At 42.7% G+C, this 19,240-nt stretch overlaps 1 long non-coding RNA gene across 1 annotated transcript; it reads right to left on the reverse strand.

Annotated features, from left to right (window-relative positions):
- Positions 1-13,421: 13,421 nt before the first annotated feature.
- LOC138158749 (uncharacterized) lies at positions 13,422-16,005 on the reverse strand. Its single transcript, XR_011167719.1, has 3 exons — positions 15,903-16,005; positions 14,738-15,018; positions 13,422-14,535 (listed from the first exon to the last, which is right to left on the reverse strand). It is a non-coding gene; the product is annotated as an uncharacterized lncRNA (long non-coding RNA).
- Between the last annotated feature and the right edge of the window lie 3,235 nt (positions 16,006-19,240).

Below are 19,240 nucleotides of genomic sequence, written 5' to 3' on the forward strand. Positions count from 1 at the left end.
GCTGTTCCATCAATACCAGCTCTTTCTCTGGAAGGGGTAGCATGCTTCGTCATTAGCCCTTTGGGATTGTCTTGAATCCTTGTAGTGCTGAGAATAGCTAAGTCTTTCACAGTTCTTCATTGAACAACATTGCTGTTACCGTGTACAACGTTCTCCCGGTTCTGTTCACTTTGCCATGCATCAGGTCATGTAAGTCCAAGTTTTTAATAGCGAAAATTTAACAACTGGCTCTCATGGACTGGTTCAAGCAGGTTCCAGGTCACTCCTGCCATCCTTGTATGCAGCATTCTACTGAATAAGAAATTGAACATGGGATGCACTGCAGAAGTTAAAGTTTTGTTGGCCCTGCCACAGTCTCTCTCTTCTCTATTGGAAAAGTGTTGGTGGCTTCCAATCACCTATAAGACAAAATTATTGTTGTTGTTCAGTCATTTCTCTCTTGTCTGACTCTTTGTGACCCCACCGGGGTTTTCTGGACAAAGATACTAGAGTGGTTTGCTTCTCCATCTCATTTTACAGATGAAGAAATTGAGGCAAACAGGGTTAAGTGACTTGTTCTGGGTCATAGTGCTACCATGTTTCCCCGATAATAAGACACTGTCTTATTAATTTTTTTGGACAGAAAAACACCAGAGGGCTTATTTTCAGGGGAGGGCTTATTTTAATGAACATTGACAGCAATTTTAATAAACAGGTAAATGTGAACAAAAAATGTACCTTTATTCAATAAGCAAATCACTGGGGAAGAACAGGATGACGCGCTCACTGCTGCAGCTCTGATTGGATGCAGCTCGGAGCGCGGCGTGCGTTTCATGGGGCGGGGGGGGGGGAACGGTGCATACAGAGGGTACCATAATGTAGCATGTAGCGCAGGGGATCACCTTCACTACAGTAGCAATCTCAATAGGGCTTATTTTCGGGAGAGGGCTTATTTTAGAGGAATCTTGCCCAGTAAGGGGAGGGCTTATTTTGGGGATAGGTCTTATTATCGGGGAAACACGGTAGTATCTGGGGCTGGATTTGAACTCAGGCTTCCTGACTCCAGGCCCAGCACCCTATCCATTTTACCACGTAGCTGCCTGTAAAACAAAGTATAGACTTCTTAATCTGGCAATTAAGACCCTCCACAATTTGACCCCAAACCACGTGTTCCTCCTCACTTCAGAGTAGACTCTGTGCAGTCTGTATTTCAGCCAAACCAGACGACTAGCTGTTCTGTGATCTCTTCCTGTATACTTACCTTCATGCATTCATGTAGGCAATCTCCCAAGGCTGGAATGCAATCCCTCCTCTCCTCAGTCGGTCAATACAATAGTTAATAAATATTTGTTGAAATCTTTCTCTTCCTTTAAGCCGCAGATCAGGTGTTTCCTCCTCCGTGAAGCTTTCAATGATCCCTCCAGCTAAAAGTGATGTCTCTCTACACCAATTTTCTTAAAGAACCCACGTAATGATATTTAGAGTGAAACTGGCTATATCTCTACCTTTAAGGTTTTAAGGGTACCCTGAAGATTTGGATGTCTTTTATCTAATGTCGAGGCCCCATTCCTGAGTGGTTCCCTCACTGTTATAAAACTCCCAGTTTCATTTAACTAATTAACATTGACTAGCTTTCACAAAGGGGTATTTACTTTGAACACATAACTTTTACATTGAACAGAGTAGAAATATTTCTTCCCCACAACATGACACATTCTTTTCTCTATATCACTTCACTTGGGGGGAATGAGCTCAGAATTAACACTATTTCTACATAACCTTGGTCCCAAGTTAACATCTAAAAGGGGCATCCCTGGGGTCCCAATGCTGTAGAGGCTGACCACAAAGCCCAACCTGGACTCTATTCCTGGACTTTCTAGTGCTTTGTTCTCCTGACCCTTTGAAGCTCACGACATCATAGACATTTCCAAACTCTTTCACTTAAAAGCAAAAGAAGCAGACAAAATAGTAACAGAAGGAATGGCTAGGCAATGGTCTATCCAATGATAGACCGCATCATTGTGTCCCTGTTGGGGAGATAAAGGCTGGAGGCCTGTCTTTGCCCTGAAGGCTCAGTCCAGACTTCCACATTTACACATGCCAGGCAGGAGAAAAGCTAGACCAAAGAGGATAGGCTCTGGTTTTGTTTACTGCTTTTTGAATGCAACTCAGTTGTAGATCTATGGTCAATCAAAAAGGTTCTTCTTCACCATATGGATAGTGAGTGGACCAGCATCAGTTACAGAATGTCTGGGTATGTTCCACACTCCATGGCCAGACTGCATTAATTAGGCAGTATAGGAAAAGGCTTTTCAGAGTTGGGACCCCAGCTATAGCAGTAGTAGTAGTAGGGTTCTAGAAGTTTCAGTCACTTTGTAGTGTGGTATACATAGTAAAGCAAAACACCCTCAATGGTTGTATACAGATATGTCTCCCTCTGCACCTTTAAAGTACTACTTGGTTTCCCTTTATCCCCCAGGTACTAATTACCTTGATACCCACATGGGGTACTAAGAGAGAAGAGGTCGGCTAGGTGGCATAGTGGATGGCTTAGAATCTGAAAGATATGAGTTCAAATTTGACCTTAGATATGTACGAGCTGTGTGACCCTGGGAAAGTCACTTAACTCCTATTGGCTTCAGTTCATTATCTGTAAAATGGGGACACCATGACGAAGGACATGACAAACCACTTCAGTATCTTTACCAAGAAAACCTCATGGACAAAAGTTCATGGGGTCACTCAGAGTCTGACATGACTGAACAACAAGAGAGAAGGAACAGAATCACAGGCCTATAGGGGAAATGGATCTTTGAGGTCATCTGGCCTGATTTTAAAGAGGAGGAAAATGATTTGCTCAGTGTCACATGGGAGTTAAGTAGAAGAGCCACCACATGAAGTTCACCACTCCTCTTTTTCTGGGAGCTGTTCTCAGAAAATGGAAGGCTGCCTGGCATTTTGGATAACCTCTTTATATCCTGCTGTTTTTGATTCTTCAATGGGGCAATCCAGCAGGTGGATTGCCTCAGTCACAACACACCAGACCTGGGCAAGCTCCAGATGGTAGGTAGCATTACTGAACATGAGTGGAAGGGGATGGGGCATTGGCAGACAAGGTTGGCTCACTATTACTGCATCGAAAGAGTACTTGATCTCAGCAATGAGTCAACTATGATAGCAAACTGGCTAAGGGAACATCTGATCTTCACAACTGGGACTGACCAAAGAAAGTGAGGGTCTCAGGTTCACTTAAGACCACTCAGTATTTGCATTGATCTGCTTCCACGATCTCTTTTGAAGGTGCTACATGGTTTGGAAAGATTGGAGCTCTCCTGAAAGGAAGATATCCATCGTTCTTTTTCTTTTCCAAATCAAGTCAACAAGCAGGCATTAAGTTTTACTCACATGCCAGACACTATTCTGAGGGCTGGAGATGCAAACAAAAGCAACAATAGCCCCTGCTCTCAGGGAGATCAGTCTTCTCTCGGAAAGAACACACGAAAGCTATGCATACACTAGGGGTCTATGCAGAGTGGACTGAAAATAATCTCACAGGTAGGGTGCTAGATGAGGAGCTGAGAAGGGGGGAGGGTGAAGAAAGGCCTTTTGAAGAATGTAGGGTTTAAGACTTGAAGGAAGCCAGAAGGCAGGGTTGAGTAGGAAGACCATCCCAGGCATGGGAGGGAGGAAGCCCGTGAAAAAGCACTTTGGGGAGTCAAGAGATCGTATCTTAAATTAGGCATCAGAACGAGGCCAGCATCACTAGAGTGCAGAGTACAGGGAGGGGATAAAGTGAAAGAAGGTGGGAAGGGGTCCACTATGAAGGGCTTTAAAAGCCAAACAGAGAATTACTATTAGAAAGGTACCAATTCTTCAATATCAATAATACTAGCATTAATAGACTACCTAACAGTGGGCAAAGTGCTTTACACTTATAGGATGAATCTTACAACAAACCTGTGAGGTCGTTGCTACAGGTATCATTGCTACCATTCTACACATGAGGAAACCAAAGCACAGAGAATGTGAATGACTTGCTTAGCATCACACAGCTAGTAAGATGTCGTTGGTCACCTAATATATGAAAGAAATTGTGTTATATGAGGACAAGGGGGCAGCAGTAACATAAATATATAAGATATAGCCTTTGACCTCATGAGGCTGACAACATGACAGGGGATATGGACCACCGACGTGTTCAATACATTTAGCAACATGAACCCAATCTGTGGCTGAGGCTACCACCTTGAAACAAAATGGCAGGAAGCAAAGTCTATCACGTGGGCAATAGAACACATCTGTGTTCTGCCATTAAATGGGCATCTATGGCCTGGGTAGAGGTTATAGGGATTCCGTGGCAGCACCGAGTGAGAGGCATAGAATCTTCCTTGGGCATCATGGCCTTTGACTGGGCCTCTGACTTTGCTTCCTTATTATGAACATCAAGTGACTAAAGCACTAGGCCTGGAGTCAGGAAGGCCTGAGGGGTCATGCTTATCAGCTATGAAAATCTTCACAAGTAATATGGCACTTCAGTTTCCTCTTCTGTAAAATGGGGACAATAAAGTATCTACCTCACATGGTTATGTTGAAACTAAAATGATGTAATATTTATAAAGTACTTTGCAAACCTGGAAGTGCTATATAGATGCTAGCTATTATTGCTATTGTTATTATTATTAGAAGAATAAGGAGTAGAGGTAGTGGTGGTAGTAGTAGTAGTAACAGTAATGGTGGTAGTAGTAGTAGTGATAGTAATAGTCATAGTGGTGGTGGTGGTGGTGGTAGTAGTAGTAGGGTTCTAGAAGTTTCGGTCACTTTGTAGTGTGGTATACATAGTAAAGCAAAACGCCCTCAATGGTTGTATACAGATATGTCTCCTTCTGTACCTTAAGTCCATTGCCTCTCTGTAACGGATTGCATATTTCATCACTGGTCTGGAATCATGGATGGTTTTTGTATTGATCATCGTTACTACAGTTTTCAAAGTTGTTGGTATTTTATAGTGCTGTGGTTAGTCCATAAATTGCTGTCCTGGTTCCGTTCACATCATTCTTTATCAGTTTATAACAAAAGAAGAGATACCCATTTTAAAAATTTTGCAGACTGCTATTTTGTTTCAAGGTAGACAGCTACAAATCAGAAGCAAGGCATCATGTTTTTCCATTCATTATTTAGTCTCACCCTTGCAGTAGCCTTGTATGGTGGGGAGGGCAGGCAGGTAGGTGTTCTCTTCATTCTGCAGATGATAAAACTGAGTCCCAGAGAGGCTATCCAACATCATTCAGTTAGCATCAGGGCCAGAACCAGCATCCAGATTTCTTAACTTCAGTCCAAAATTCCAGCACTTTCCCAGAGCTTTTTGTTTGGTTGATTTTGGTAATTTGGGGTGGGGGGTGGGGGGAGGGAACTACAGCATCCTGGCAAAGGCCTGAATCCATTTTCAGTGACTACCAATTTAAGCATCCATAAGTTTTCCAACTGAAACTCAGTTCTCAGGATATTTCTTAGAAGTTGGGCTTTGAACTTCATATCCTGTGACAATTGGCCAGTCCCTGAAGGCAGCACTCTGTTACCAAGGTAGACACAAGGATTCCTGCTCTGGGGCATCCCCAGATGCACAGAGAATAAAGTGGCCTGGCTTGATCATTGAGGAGTTTTTCATGAATGATCTCTGGTTTCTTATTTGGCTTAGTCACTTCTATGGGGAATTCTGTGTCTGAGGTTCTAGAAGCACGACAAGGAGCTTGATCCTGAAGTCTCACCCATTTGCAGTCCTTTATCTGACTGACCTCTCCCACCTGGACCCTGCTGGTTTTCCCTGCACTTGGAGGTGGGTGAGCCAACATGAGGCTGTCTGAACGGAAGGTTGCCCCAGCTGGTCTTGTTCAAGAAACTCTCAGATTTTAGAAACACAGATTGCTCCTTACTGAAGAGCACTTAGGGAATATGCCTCGGGAAAGTCGGGCATTTAAGGTGTTATTAAGAAATATCTATGGTACACACACACATACACACACACACACGCACACACCACCACCACCATGAAAAGCCCTCAGGGAGCCCTTAGGCCTATTATCTGGGTCACCCCTCTGAATTCATTTTCAAAAACAGCACTATGGGCTTTTGAGATGAATCTCTCTCAAAAAATAAAAAAAGAAAAATGCAGGTTATTTTAGGGCAGTTTTCCCAGCAGCCAATATGCAGGGGAAATAAAACTAGGCTTTCTATTGAAGAGAAAATACACGAACAGGATTACCCCAGGAAAAGCAGAGGAAATAAAGTATCAATCAGATTCTCTTCTCCTGCTCCTGCTCTCAATTCACACAATTCAGCATCACTATCTGCCATCTTTCTTCCTAGGTTCTCTTCATGTCTGAGTGCAAAGTTTGTCATAGTAGATGCCTAGGATGTAAGTATCAAGGATACAGGATAGGGAGCAACATTTAGGCCTCTACCATCCTGAAAATGCATATAGGCAGGACTGATTTTGTGCATGGATGTAAAGTGGGGTAACCTACCTTTGTAGTTGGGACTTGGTATAGACTAGAACAGAGGTGGGGAACCTGAGGCCTCAAGGCCACACGTAGCTCCTCTAGGTCCTCAAGTGTGTCCCTTTGATTGAATCCAAACTTCACAGAACAAATCCCTTTAATAAAAGGATTTGTTCTCTAAAACTTGGACTCAATCAAAAGGTTATACCTGAGGACCTAGAAGGCCACATGTGGCCTCAAGTTTGCAGGCTCCCTACCTCTGGACTAGAACAAAGCCATAACTGAGACAAGAAGCACAAAAGATGTCCTCAGTTGGAAGGCGGATACCACCTCCTCACTCCACTGCTGCTTCTGGAGAAGTCACAATGTCCAGGAAGGTGTTCAATCAAGCAAGAACAGCAAGGGCTGTTAGTGCCCCCTCCAAATTGGGCACCCTTGAAAAAAGCCCCAATTGCTCCACCCTAGTTATGACTTTGTAATAGAATCTAGAATGTCAGAACTAGAAGCAACATTAGAGATCATCTAATCCAACCCCTTCATTTTGCCAAAGAAAAAACCCAGACCTTGAGAGGGGACCTGAGCTGTCAAGGACACAGTGAGTGAGTGGGTGGTAAACCAAAATGAAGACCCAGGTCTAAAGACTCCCAGGGCAGGGCTCTTTTCACTACACTGTGTGACCTCAGCTACACCACAACAATTTGAGGAAATATATTTCAATATGCAAAGAAATACTAGAAAAAAGATTGTGCACTCCTGTTAGATATAGTTTGGCTTTTTTTTTTAAACAAACACACACACATATGTACATACCTGCATATACCTCCTGTCCCTTGATAAAAAGGTCATAGGACCATGCACTTAGTGCAGAAATGGACCTTGGACGTCATTAAATCCAACAACATTTTATTGATAATAAAACCAGGGCAAACAGAGGTTAAGTGACTTGCCCAGGGACAAACAGCTAATAAGTGTCTTGGGCTGTATTTGAACTCTGGTGTTCTTGACTTCAGTTCTTGGGAAGAAACAGTGCATCCATGGTTAGAGGGCCAACTTTAGAAGCTCCTGGGTGGGCATATTAGAGAGCTAGACCTGGAGTCAGAAAGACCTGAGTTCAAATCCTGCCTCAGATACTCATTAAACTGTTATCCTGGGCAAGTCACTTAACCTGTGTCTCAGTTCCTCCTCTATAAAATGAGGGAATTAGACTTGATGGCATTTAATTTGGAGGGATTTTTTTGGTTTGTTTGTTTTAGTTTTTTGACCTGACAATTCAGGAAGATAACAACAGATTCAGTACTGTACAGGAATTATTATAGTGCATCAGGTGCAGAAGGACAGGGCAACTTTCCTTTACCCCACAGATGTGCTTAAAACCAACTGTATGCAAATTGAATTTCTGCAAATCAAATCCAATTTTAAATGTCCCAGGCAAGCTTGCTGCTTGAGAATTCTTGGGTAAATTCCTTTGTTTCATCAACCCCTAATTTATGTCTTAGAGATCTTCATACACAGGCTAATCCCTCATTTTAGGAACAGGTTGTATTCCAAAAGTTTGTTTCTTAATTGGTTGGTGCTGGGAACACATTCCCCAGAGACATGATGTTATAAATAGAGGTTTCATTCGCCTGCAAATGCCTCATTTAACCCGTTATGTACCTGAAGCATAGAGCCATACTACTTACTCCTGTTATAGAGTCTGCTGAATGTGTTTCTAAAGAAAAATTGGGATATCAGGAATAGGCGTCTCTGAATTCCTACCTCCTGATGGGGTGCTTGGCATCTATGTTTTAAAAATCTATTTGTAAACTCAATTTGTAATATCAGTAATGGTGGGGTGCTTGGGATCTATATTTATAACAGTCTGTAAAACTTTGTAAGATCAATTTGTAAAACCAGTTTGTAAAATCACACTCCATTCCCCCCCCCCCCCCCCCCCAGTCTCAGAGCATTAACTCTCCCCCGCCCCTAGCTTCAGAGCATCAACTATGCCCAGCAACAACTCATGAATTGTTTATCTCAGCCTTGGAACACTAACAAGCTATACCTATCAATCCTTCACAAAAGTATCTATAAACATTCCAGCTTAGGCAACCATTATCTCCCCCTGGTATAGTGCCTCATTGCCCCCCATGAATCCTTCAATACCCCCTTTCTAGGTTAACTCCTTAAGCAATTATCTCTCCCTAACCTTGGTACCCGGACATCAATTCTGTCAAGCATGACACGGATGGGTGGCAGACTGGGCACTTCTCCATCAGCCCTTGACCGCTTGCTGACTTAGTGACATTCCAAGCCTAAAACCACACCTCCAGGTAGCCCCCCACCCCCCACTCAGTGGGCTTTTTCCCAGTGAATCATGGGTACTCCGCCTGCAAAGTTACATACAGCTTGTACCCCTTTAAACACCGGCCCCACCTTAACCCCACCTTAACTCCTCCCTAATCCCACCCAGTGCATGGGCTGGGGGATCAATGAGTCAATCAGTCAACAAGCAGTTTACTATGTAACACTTACTATGTGGCAAGTACTGTGCTAAGTACTAGGAATACAAACAGAAGCAGAAAGTCAGTACTTGCCCTCAAGGAGCTTCTAGTCTAATGTGAAATAATCATCACCATTTCCCTGTGGGTAGTGCCCTACCCCGATGAAATCTCAAATCCAAACTCTCTCAAGCAATCCACAGCAGCAAGAGCCAGGCTCCTGTGGTACAGTATGAAGAGTGCTGTTTGGACACATCAGAAAGTATGGCTTTGAATTAATTCATTAACTGTGGGACTTAGAATAAGCCATTTTTCTTCCCTCTGATTCTTTAAAAAAAATACTTAGGTCGAAGGGAGAAACTTCCCACAGGCCTGGAATGATCTTCGATTTCTCAGACACCAAGTCCAACCCTCTCCTTTCAAAGATGAGGAAACAGGTTAAAGGTGAGAAAGGTTAAGTGACTTGCCCAGGATTCCACTGTTAGTAATTAGCTCAGCCAAGAGATGAGTGAATTCTGGTGTTCCTGACTTTGAGTCTTAGGCTCTGTCTGCTGGGCCACCTAGCTACAAAGAACTAAAGTGCCCGCTCTCTTTCTTTGCCAACTTTTAAATTTTGGGCTGTTAAAGGTTAGGATTTGAGGCAAGATTGTTCCATGTCATTTCATAGGCTTTTTTGACTGCTTTCATTATAAAATATTATCCCTGGTTTCCAGACCTCTGTGAAATACCCATGGGCCCAGGGTAATTCACAGAGGAGGCCAGATGGAGAGACACTTCTGATTGCCTGAGGGACTTCAACCCTCGATGATGATACTGGGAATGGTGGGTAGTGAGGGAGACTTGGTGATAGATTGGAGATAGAGACTCAAAGTAGCAGCTCTGAAGGGGTGCTCAGTTTGCAAGGACAAACTTTTTTTTTTGCACTTAATAGTATTCTTCCCCTAATTGCATGTAAAGATAGTTTCCAACATTCATTTTTGTAAGATTTTAAGTTCCAACTTTTTCTCCCTTCCTATTCCCCCCCACCCTAAGATGGCAAACAATCTGATATAGATTATACATGTACAATCATATTAAATATATTTCCACATCAGTCATGTTGAAGCACAAACTTGTTTGTATGTATTTTGTGTTTTTTTGGGGGGGAGGGACAAGGCAAGGTAATTGGGGTTAAGTGACTTGCCCAAGGTCACACAGCTAGTGTGTCAAGTGTCTGAGGTCAAATTTGAACTCAGGTCCTCCTGACTTCAGGGCTGGTGCTCTATTCACTGAAGGACAAACTTCTGAACGGCTACCAGATCATAAGAACCATTGACATGTAAGCTGTCCTCCACCCCATCCCCATGGGGCACACAGACAAATAATTGTAACATTTTAATAATTTAATATTTCATTTGATTTCCTAGAGTAGGACCCAGGAGGGAAAAAAAGGGAAATGCTTCCTTCATCACAACTGGTGCTATTTGGGAGGAGGCGGGATGGGAAGGAAGAAAGAAGCAGCCCAGACTTATGCAGGTGTTGAGTGGACTCTGGTGACTCTTGGGGAAATGTTGCATCCTCTTAAAAGTGGTTGGACCCGAACAGGACAGGAAGGAATAGTTTGAATAGAGTGTCACCTACAGGCTAATTCAGATATTGCACCCAGAATTAATTCAAATGCCTTGGCTGGATTTGTACTTATTTGACAACACACACCAGCCTGAAATAAAGACAAGTATCTCCATGAATGTCAGCACTGGGAGGCACTGGCTCCCCATCACTCTCCACCCTCTAAGCTTCTGGAGTCACCATCTCCCCCCTCATCTCCTTCATTCTTCCAAGCCCAGGTCCTACAGGCTATGTGCAGATGTGAGCATAGTGACAAATTCCATTTGCCGGGGGAGCCCAAACTGCCTGGAAAGGGACTTGCAGAAATGCATAGAGTTCCTGAGATGCCCCCAACAGACCGGACACTGAATTTTTAGGAGAGTCTGCCATGAGTAGAAAACCCTTCAGGGTAGATTCCTTGATAGTTCTCTCTACAGACAGCTGGGAAGAACAGAGTTTACTGGTGTTTAAAAAAAAAAATTTGTTTCTTTGTCTTGTCTGACAAAAGGAATATTGCTGAATGGTATAAAGAGGATTTCAGGTTACAGCTGGGCACATCAATGTTGCTTTCTTTATTCATTCCTATTATTCTGATTAAAACTGTAGGTAAGTAGGGGAGTGAATCAATCCCGTATACAAGCAGTAATGTAACAAGGCAGAAAACAGTTGAATCGGAGATTAGACAAGATCTAGTGGTGTAAATCCATGCTAACGCTGTGGTCTAATGAGGAAGTGTCACCACCCACAAAGGGACAGTGCCAAGCACAGGTGAGAGGCCGTCATTTTTCCCGGCTTCACAAAGGGCTCGAGAGTTGCCCCAGAGAGGCTTTTTGCTGGAACATAGCAGATGGAGGATGAACATTTGGTGGACAGAACCTGGTCTCTACTTCACAACAGGTCAAGCGCCAGAGCACAGTGCTCCTTGGTGGTGAGATAACAAATGTTTAATAAGTACCTACTGTTGGCAAGGTACTTTGTTGGACACTACGAAAGATGATACAGTATCCCCAAGGAACTGTCGTTCTTTCGGAAGAACTATAACATCAAGGCAAATAAGTCAACATCAAGGCTTTTGTTATTATTGTTTTATTTTTTTATACACCCTTGTATAGGGAGGAAACTTCTTCCATAATGCATCTTCTCTGAAATTTGGTGGGCTGCCTAGGGCCCTGAGAGGTTAAGGGACTTGTCCAGGATCACACAGACAGTTTGACTTTCACTGCCAAATTTCTGGAGTCATTTATACTATCATCTATGACCCAGGGTAGTCAGTCTCCTCCCACAAGAGATCCAAGCTCTGCATTCACATGAAGCCCAGATTCATCACTGGTGTGAGCTGATCCCAAAGACTGTAGTCAAGCTTTTCTCACTGGCTTTCTTTCTGGCTTATTCTTCCCCTATCCAAGAGTAGAACTCTAGGGGAAAATTTCTAACAAATTTCTAACAAGCATCCCTCATATCTATGATCTCTCAAAAAGGATTAACAGAATTCCTTTAAGACAGATACTTCGCAGACAAAATAGGCTTCTGGTGTATAATAATCATATATTTCCTCTGCCACAAAATAAATGCTTAAAACCCAAAAGATTCTTAAGTGTCTATTAATAAATACTTAAAACATAATAAAAATAACTCATCACTTATTTTTCACCCAGATTGGGGCTTTTTAAACTATGGGTCTAGACCCCCAAAATTTGGCAACAGTAAGAGGTTTCTGAACACACAACCAAAAATTCATTAAAACTCAGACACACAATGAATCCGAGGTGTCTGTGGCAGCACTGGCCCATGTCGCATTGAGCAGCTTTTCTGCAGCCTTGGCTCAGAACACAAAGAAAGCGTGCACACTTTGCACTGCGCATGCCTTCATGCCACATGCCAAAGAACACTGCCAGAACTCAAAAAGGGGTTGAGAGTTGGAGCAGTTTAAGAAGCCCTGACCTAGATTATTAAGCAGTGATGTTATCAGTATGACCATTGCTCCTGTAAAAGCTATAATGATCTACTGCCCTATCACTCCAGGTATCGTCCTTGTAACTACCCGAACCAAAGTCCTTCTCACTAGTCTACTCCTGCATGGGTGTTGCTTCCTCCTAAAAAAGTCTAAGTTCCTTAAGGGCAAGAACTGGCTCATTTTTATGCTCGTGCCCAGCACAGCACCTACCGTGTAATAGATACTTAATAAATGCCTATTTGAGTGCTTGATCATAAGCTCACAGATTTAGAACTATAAGAACTATAAAGATTATCTAGACTGACTTCTTCATTTTTTCAACAAATGAGGAAACTGAGGCCCAGAAAGGTTAAGTGACTTGTTTGAGGTCACTCAGCAAGTGGAAGAGCCAGGATTCAAACCTAGATCTTCCAATACTCCGGCACTCCCATGGCCTGTACCCTCTGCTTTGCCTGGGTTCTTCTGTAGCTTCCCAAGGCTCCTCCTTGCTTCCAGTGTCTCCCCTCCCTGATCCGCACAGTTACCAAATTAGTGTTCCTAAGCTACAGGCCTGACCATGTTCCTCTGGTGCTCAAAAATCTTCAGTGGCTCCTGATGGCCCCAGAATAAAATGCCACTTCACTAGCCTGGCATCTAAAGAACTCTCCAGTTTTGCCCCACCTACTTTTCCACTCACTTCCTATTACTCATCTTCACATACTCTACATTCCAGCCAGACTGGTCCATTAGCTGCTCCCCAAACTCATCATTCCAGGCCCCATCTGAGTGCTTTTGTCTAGCTGCTTCCCTTGCCAGGAATGCACTCCCTCCCCCTTTTCCTCTGCCTCTTAGAACACCTGGCTTTCTTCCAGGCTCGCTCCATGGTCCCCTCCTTCTCTGCTCTGCCTGATTCCCACTACTTCCTGATGCTCTTTCCTTCTGAAAAGGATTTAGCTTTTTCCATTCTGGGGACATGGTGAATCTCCTCAGTGGAGTGTAAATTTCTTGACGGCAGGGTCTATTTCATCTTTGTCTTTACACCCCCAGTGACCAGCAAAGTGCTTTGCTCATAGTAAGGGTTTAGTAAATGCTTGCTGAATTTAAGCAGAAAACCTGACCAAAGTTGTTTTTTTTTTAGTCCAAATCCCATGATTTCTCCATTATACCATGTTCTCTTTCTACTTAAGCCCTTTGAGCTTCAGTTTTCTCATCTGTAAAATGGGTACACTACTGCTATGATGCTTTCATTACTTATTTCACCAGATTCTTGAGGAAAGACTCTATTTCATATAAATGAGCTATTTATGACCTATAATTGTTAGTCTTTCCATATAAAAAAGAGTGTGTGTGTGTGTGTGTGTGTGTGTGTGTGTGTGCTTCTAGCATATATAAACATGTAGCTAACTCATAGGTGGCATGGATCTGGGGTATGGCCTTCCTTTTTGACATGGCCAACAGTCTAGTTGGGGGAAGAGTCAAGCAGGATCTAGGACTTTCAAGGCTGGGCAACCTCTTCTCCAGTTTCCAAGAGCGATGGCAACTTAGACATAGCTGTCTATCACAAGTCAAATATCTATAGTCTCCAGGTATGAGTCTGGGTTCAGAATGGAAGCACTTTCTCTGATTACTTTCAAAGGGGGATGGGATGATAGCCTTTAGTTCACACTCACTAGCTTAACTCCCTCCCACCAAATGCCAGCTACATCCCAAATATTGAATGAGGAAACCCTTTATCCTAGTAAAATAGTTAACAAATGCCAGAGAAGAATGAACCAGAGAATACAGAATAGTAAAGGAACTCTTTGGTTAGGGATGAGTTAAAACACCTCATCCCAACCCACAAAAGAGGGAATCTTACCAAGAAGAGTCCATAGTCAGCAATCTCTAGGGTTAGGAGCCCTGGAAGTCAAGAACCATGTATACCTGCAGAGCTGGGGCTCCAGGCTGCAATTCAAAAAACTTCTTACTTCTTTCTTGACCTGTCTTTAAGTCCAACAAACTGAAATAAGTCTCTCTTCTACTCTTGTAGTACTGAGACTAAGCATTCTTCCTCTCCCTCTCTCTGGAAAAAGAAATTATATTTTGTTTTAGTTTGTGAAAATGCAGGCTGACATTTCATTCTTCTCTAAGTCTTAAAAATTTTTTTTAAAAATGTTCAGTTCCAAATTCTCTTCCTCCTTACAGCCTCTCCCCTACCCATTAAGAAGGCTACCAATATGACACTCAATTAAATATGTGGTCATAGAAAACATTTCCATACTAACCTTGTTGCTCAAAAAAAGCAAGAAAAATAAAGTAAAAAAACCATGTTTCAATCTGCTCTCAGAGTTCATCAGTTCTTTCTTTTGATGTGGATAGCATTTTTCATCATGAGTCCTCTGGAATTGTGTTATTGTCTTGATCAAAGAAGCTAAGTCTTTCACAGTTAATTATGCTCACAGTACTGCTGTTACAGGTACGATGTTCTGGTGATGCTCACTTCACTTTGCATCATTTCATATAAGTCTTCCCTGGTTTTTTGGGTATCATCCCTCTCAATGGTATTCTGTCACAATAATTTACCACAAGTCGTTCAATCATTTCTAAATTGATGGGTATTCCCTCAATTTCCAACTCTTTGCCAGCAGAAGAAAAAAAAGGAAAAATAACCCTTGTATTTTTGTACATATGGATCCTTTTCCTTTTTGGTTGATAGCTTTGGGATCAATATGGTGGTATTGCTAGGTCAAAGGAGGCTCAGCATTCTCTCAGCTAATCAGGAATAATATCTGCTTATACATTTGCAGCACTCCTTTAGGGCACTCTCAGAAAACCTGCCTCAGGTTGTAGAGAAGTAGGATTATAGTAATTTCAGAGGAAAACAGGGCTCTCTATTTGGAAACCATATCACAAGGGCAAGGGCTTAGTTAGACTCTGGAATAAGGAACAAGAAAGGGACTCTGAGGAAGGTTTGAGTAAGAAAGAGGGCTGGGGTTACTTCCCAGCTTTGGAGTTGGGGAAGCAGCAACACCTGAATGAGACTAGCTGTAGCTATATACTAATCAACCCATCTTCCTGTCTCCAACCAAAATGGTACTAGTAGAGTAAGAAGTGGGGATCTAATGCGGGGGAAAGGCTTTAGAAAGAAGAGAAAAGAGATGTCAGCAGCTGGGAAAGGAAGGGAAACTTCTGGTGGGGATAGTGTAGCAGCAAGCACCCCAAGCATCCTCAGGGTGGCTGCCAACACAGGTTCTTGGATCTGCTTTGATAAAGGAAAGCAACTCAAAATGGGTTAACAAGGTTAATTTAATCAGTCAAATATGTATCATTCACCTAGTTCAGGGGGAAAAGGTCAGCACCCTGAACTTCAGAATATACAGATAGAATTATCAAGACAGAGAAACAGATCAAGCAGACAGTTTCCAAACTATCCAACCATTACATCCATACCAAGTCAGCATATTGGTTTTTCAAAGAGGGGGGGAACTCTCAACAACGGCTTCCCAGAGTTTCATCTGATCAAATCACAGAACACTTCTCAAAGTAAGCCCCCAAAACAAAGCTACACATCAGGGCTTATATAGCCTTCTCCTGGCTCAGAGAATGTAACAACCTTCTGGACCCATTGGCCAATCAAAAAGTATCTACTGAAAAACAAGCCTCCCACCCCAGGCTCCAGGTGCAGTTTAGCCTAGGGGCAGGGAAGATCTTAAAAATTTACATTCCCATTATAGATAGTCATTCCCAAATGGTCATTGGTGCCTAAGGGATTGTATTGGTTTGAATAAAACATGACCTGTATACCTGTACTGATGCCATGTGATTGTAATTGTAATTATAAGGTGGACTGCCTATGGGACCTAGTTCTTATAGCATTCACACACATTTCCTGCCTGGCTCCCATCCAAGAAACTGCCTAGAAGTTTTGGGTGAACCTACTTCTGGTCCTGATGACTCAGGGGTTTGCAGTGGGAGATGATGAGGAGTTCTCTAATTGACTGCTGAGCCAAAAGAACTGATGATTTAAGTGTTATTGAACTGAGATTCACCGGTTACTGAACCAGAATTCAGTGGGCATACAAAGAGCAACCCAGCCTTTCATCAGTCTCTTCCCTTTGAGAGTTCAAGTGAGGGAGGGGTACTATAAATTGGCTCTTTAGCTAGGTGGGGGAAAGGTAGTCCACAGCAATGGTGATCAAACTCTGTTTCTTTGTGTTTGTTCTTTCTGGATCTTAGACAAATAATTAGCCCATAATGGAATAGCCCAGGGCCATGATCTTTCAAGATCCAAATGATCTGGGCATCCAATGAGGAGGTGCCCACAGAGTCTACCCAGTTTTTTCCTATAATATCATAAACAACAATGCTGAGGGACAGCAATCTGTGGACTACATGAAAAGTCTCCATGGGCTAGTTGTATGTCTGGAGTGTATTAGGATGCCATGATTTCCCAAGATAGCCAGAAAGCTTAAAAAAAAGAGTTCATAAACTCTAACAGGAGACTTCAGTGGAAAGGAACCTGGACTAGGGATGAAGGATCTCTAGTTTCCAAGTCTAGAACTAACTAGCAACTGGAAATACTAACAGGAATAAGTTCGTCCACATAAAAGTTTTAAGGTTTGCAAAGTATTTTCTTCCCAACAAGCTGTATGAAGCAAATGTTATTCTCCCCTATTTTACAGAAAAAGAAGGAGATTAAATCCTATTTAATCCAACAAATAGAGTCCACAAGCATTGAATGCTATGTAGGTGTCAGGCCTAAATAAGCTAAACATATTTCTATTCCAATAGGGGAGACAAGACATCAAAGGGAAGGAGAGGGAGGTGGGGAGAAGGTACCATGGGAGGCCTGGTGGAGAGGAAGGAAGGAGTAGGGCTCACCTGTGTACTTTCCCAAAACCAGAGTTCCACAAGGAGAGAGTTATAGGGGTATAGGTGTCTTCCTGGATGAGATGGCTGCTGGAGCATGGAGAAGACCAGTCAGAAGCAGAGCAAGAAGAGATGTATTGTGAATATGATAGGCCTGGGTACTTCCTCAAAACGAAGGTTCTGAGAGGATCTTGACAATTGAAGGAGGGGACCCAAGGGATAGAGCCATGTTTGAGGGTCAGATTTACAATAATCATAAATTTGGCAAGTATTTAGTCAGCAGTTATTTGCTAGGCACTGAGGATATAAAAAAATGAAACAAAAAGCAGGAGCTTACACTGTACTGGGGAATAAAATGTGATTAGTTGAATGAATAAGCATTTATGAAGCATCGGTTATGTGCCAAGTATTGTACTTAGCACTGAGCATGACAAGTTATAACAATAAGTCCTTGCTCTCAAAGAGCTTATGTTCTAATGGAGGCAAATAACACGTATGTGAGGTAGTATCAGGAGAGGGGGTTTTGTCTGGGAAGTCATTGGGATGTTGACTAAGGCAGTAAATGATTAGGCCCTTTCTCATAGCAATGCTTTGTACGCCTTAAAGTGATATAGAAATATGAGTTATTATTACTATTGCTATTTTTTGCAATGGCCTAGATGTATAATATTACAATGAGGTTGCATGAGGGCACAGGGCACCTTGTGGAGGGAGGGGACCAGGAGGGAAGGACTTTGGCGCAGAAAAGGAATGTGGGAGGATACTTTAATAGCTTTATAATTTTGTCATCATGCTTCTTGTAGCTCTACAGGATGTAAGTCTTCTCTGCTAAATAGTCAGCTCCTTAAGGCCAGAGACCCTGTTTAATTTATCTGATATGTCTCTAAGAACCACAACTTCAAAAACTTATTACTTTTAGTAAGTTCCTCTGGGGATTTTTGGTGCTGTAGAAGGCACTACATGAACAGACTCAGGAAATAAATCATTATGATATTTGGCCAGAGAGCTCTGAACGATTCATAGTGCTTAACCAAAGTGTTGAGGTCGGTATTGGAAAAGCTTAACTTCCCGAAGATCTCTGGGAGTCTTGCAAACATTCAGCAACACATGCTGTGACGATAAATATGAGAAAGAAGACTGGTCACTTTGGGGAGAATTCTCTGGCATGAGTTTCCAGGAGAACACTTGAGATGTAATTCATTATTTCTACCTTCCAAGCCAGCCAATACTGCAATGCAGCCTATTCTTTGCTAGGAGTCAAAGTAAATAGCTGAAAATGAGTCAACATTTGTTGAACTGAATAATAAAAATAGTTAGCACTTAAATAACATTTAAAGCACATTCTATGTCATCTCAGTTGATCCTCATAACCCTGGGAGGGAGGTGCTATTATCTCTATTTCACAGATGAGGAAACTGAGGCAAAGATTGAATGATTTGCCCAGGATCATGCAGCTAGTTAAGTGGAGGTAGGATTTGAATTCAGGTCTTCCTGCATTCCATCTACTAAGCCACCTACCGTGTTTCCCTGATAATAAGACACTGTCTTATTAAATTTTTTTGGAAAGAAAAACACCAGAGGGCTTATTTTCAGGGGAGGGCTTATGTTGTCCTGCCTCAGCTCTCCTCTGCGGCACTGCTCTCAATGGCGCCAGCAAGCAAATCACTGGGGAAGAACAGGATGACGCGCTCACTGCTGCAGCTCTGATTGGGTGTAGCTCGGAGCGCGGCGTGCGTTTCACCCGGGGGGGGGGGATGGTGCATACAGAGGGTACCGTAATGTAGCGTGTAGCGCAGGGGATCACCTTCACTACAGCAGCAATCTCAATAGGGCTTATTTTCGGGGGAGGGCTTATTTTCGGGATAGGTCTTATTATCGGGGAAACACGGTAGTTGCCTCTGAGTAAAATTTCCTTGCTT

This window comes from Petaurus breviceps, unplaced genomic scaffold, assembly GCF_028583685.1.
Source record: "Petaurus breviceps papuanus isolate PSGF00001 unplaced genomic scaffold, PetGlider_PUasm1.0 115, whole genome shotgun sequence".
NCBI lineage: Eukaryota > Metazoa > Chordata > Mammalia > Diprotodontia > Petauridae > Petaurus > Petaurus breviceps.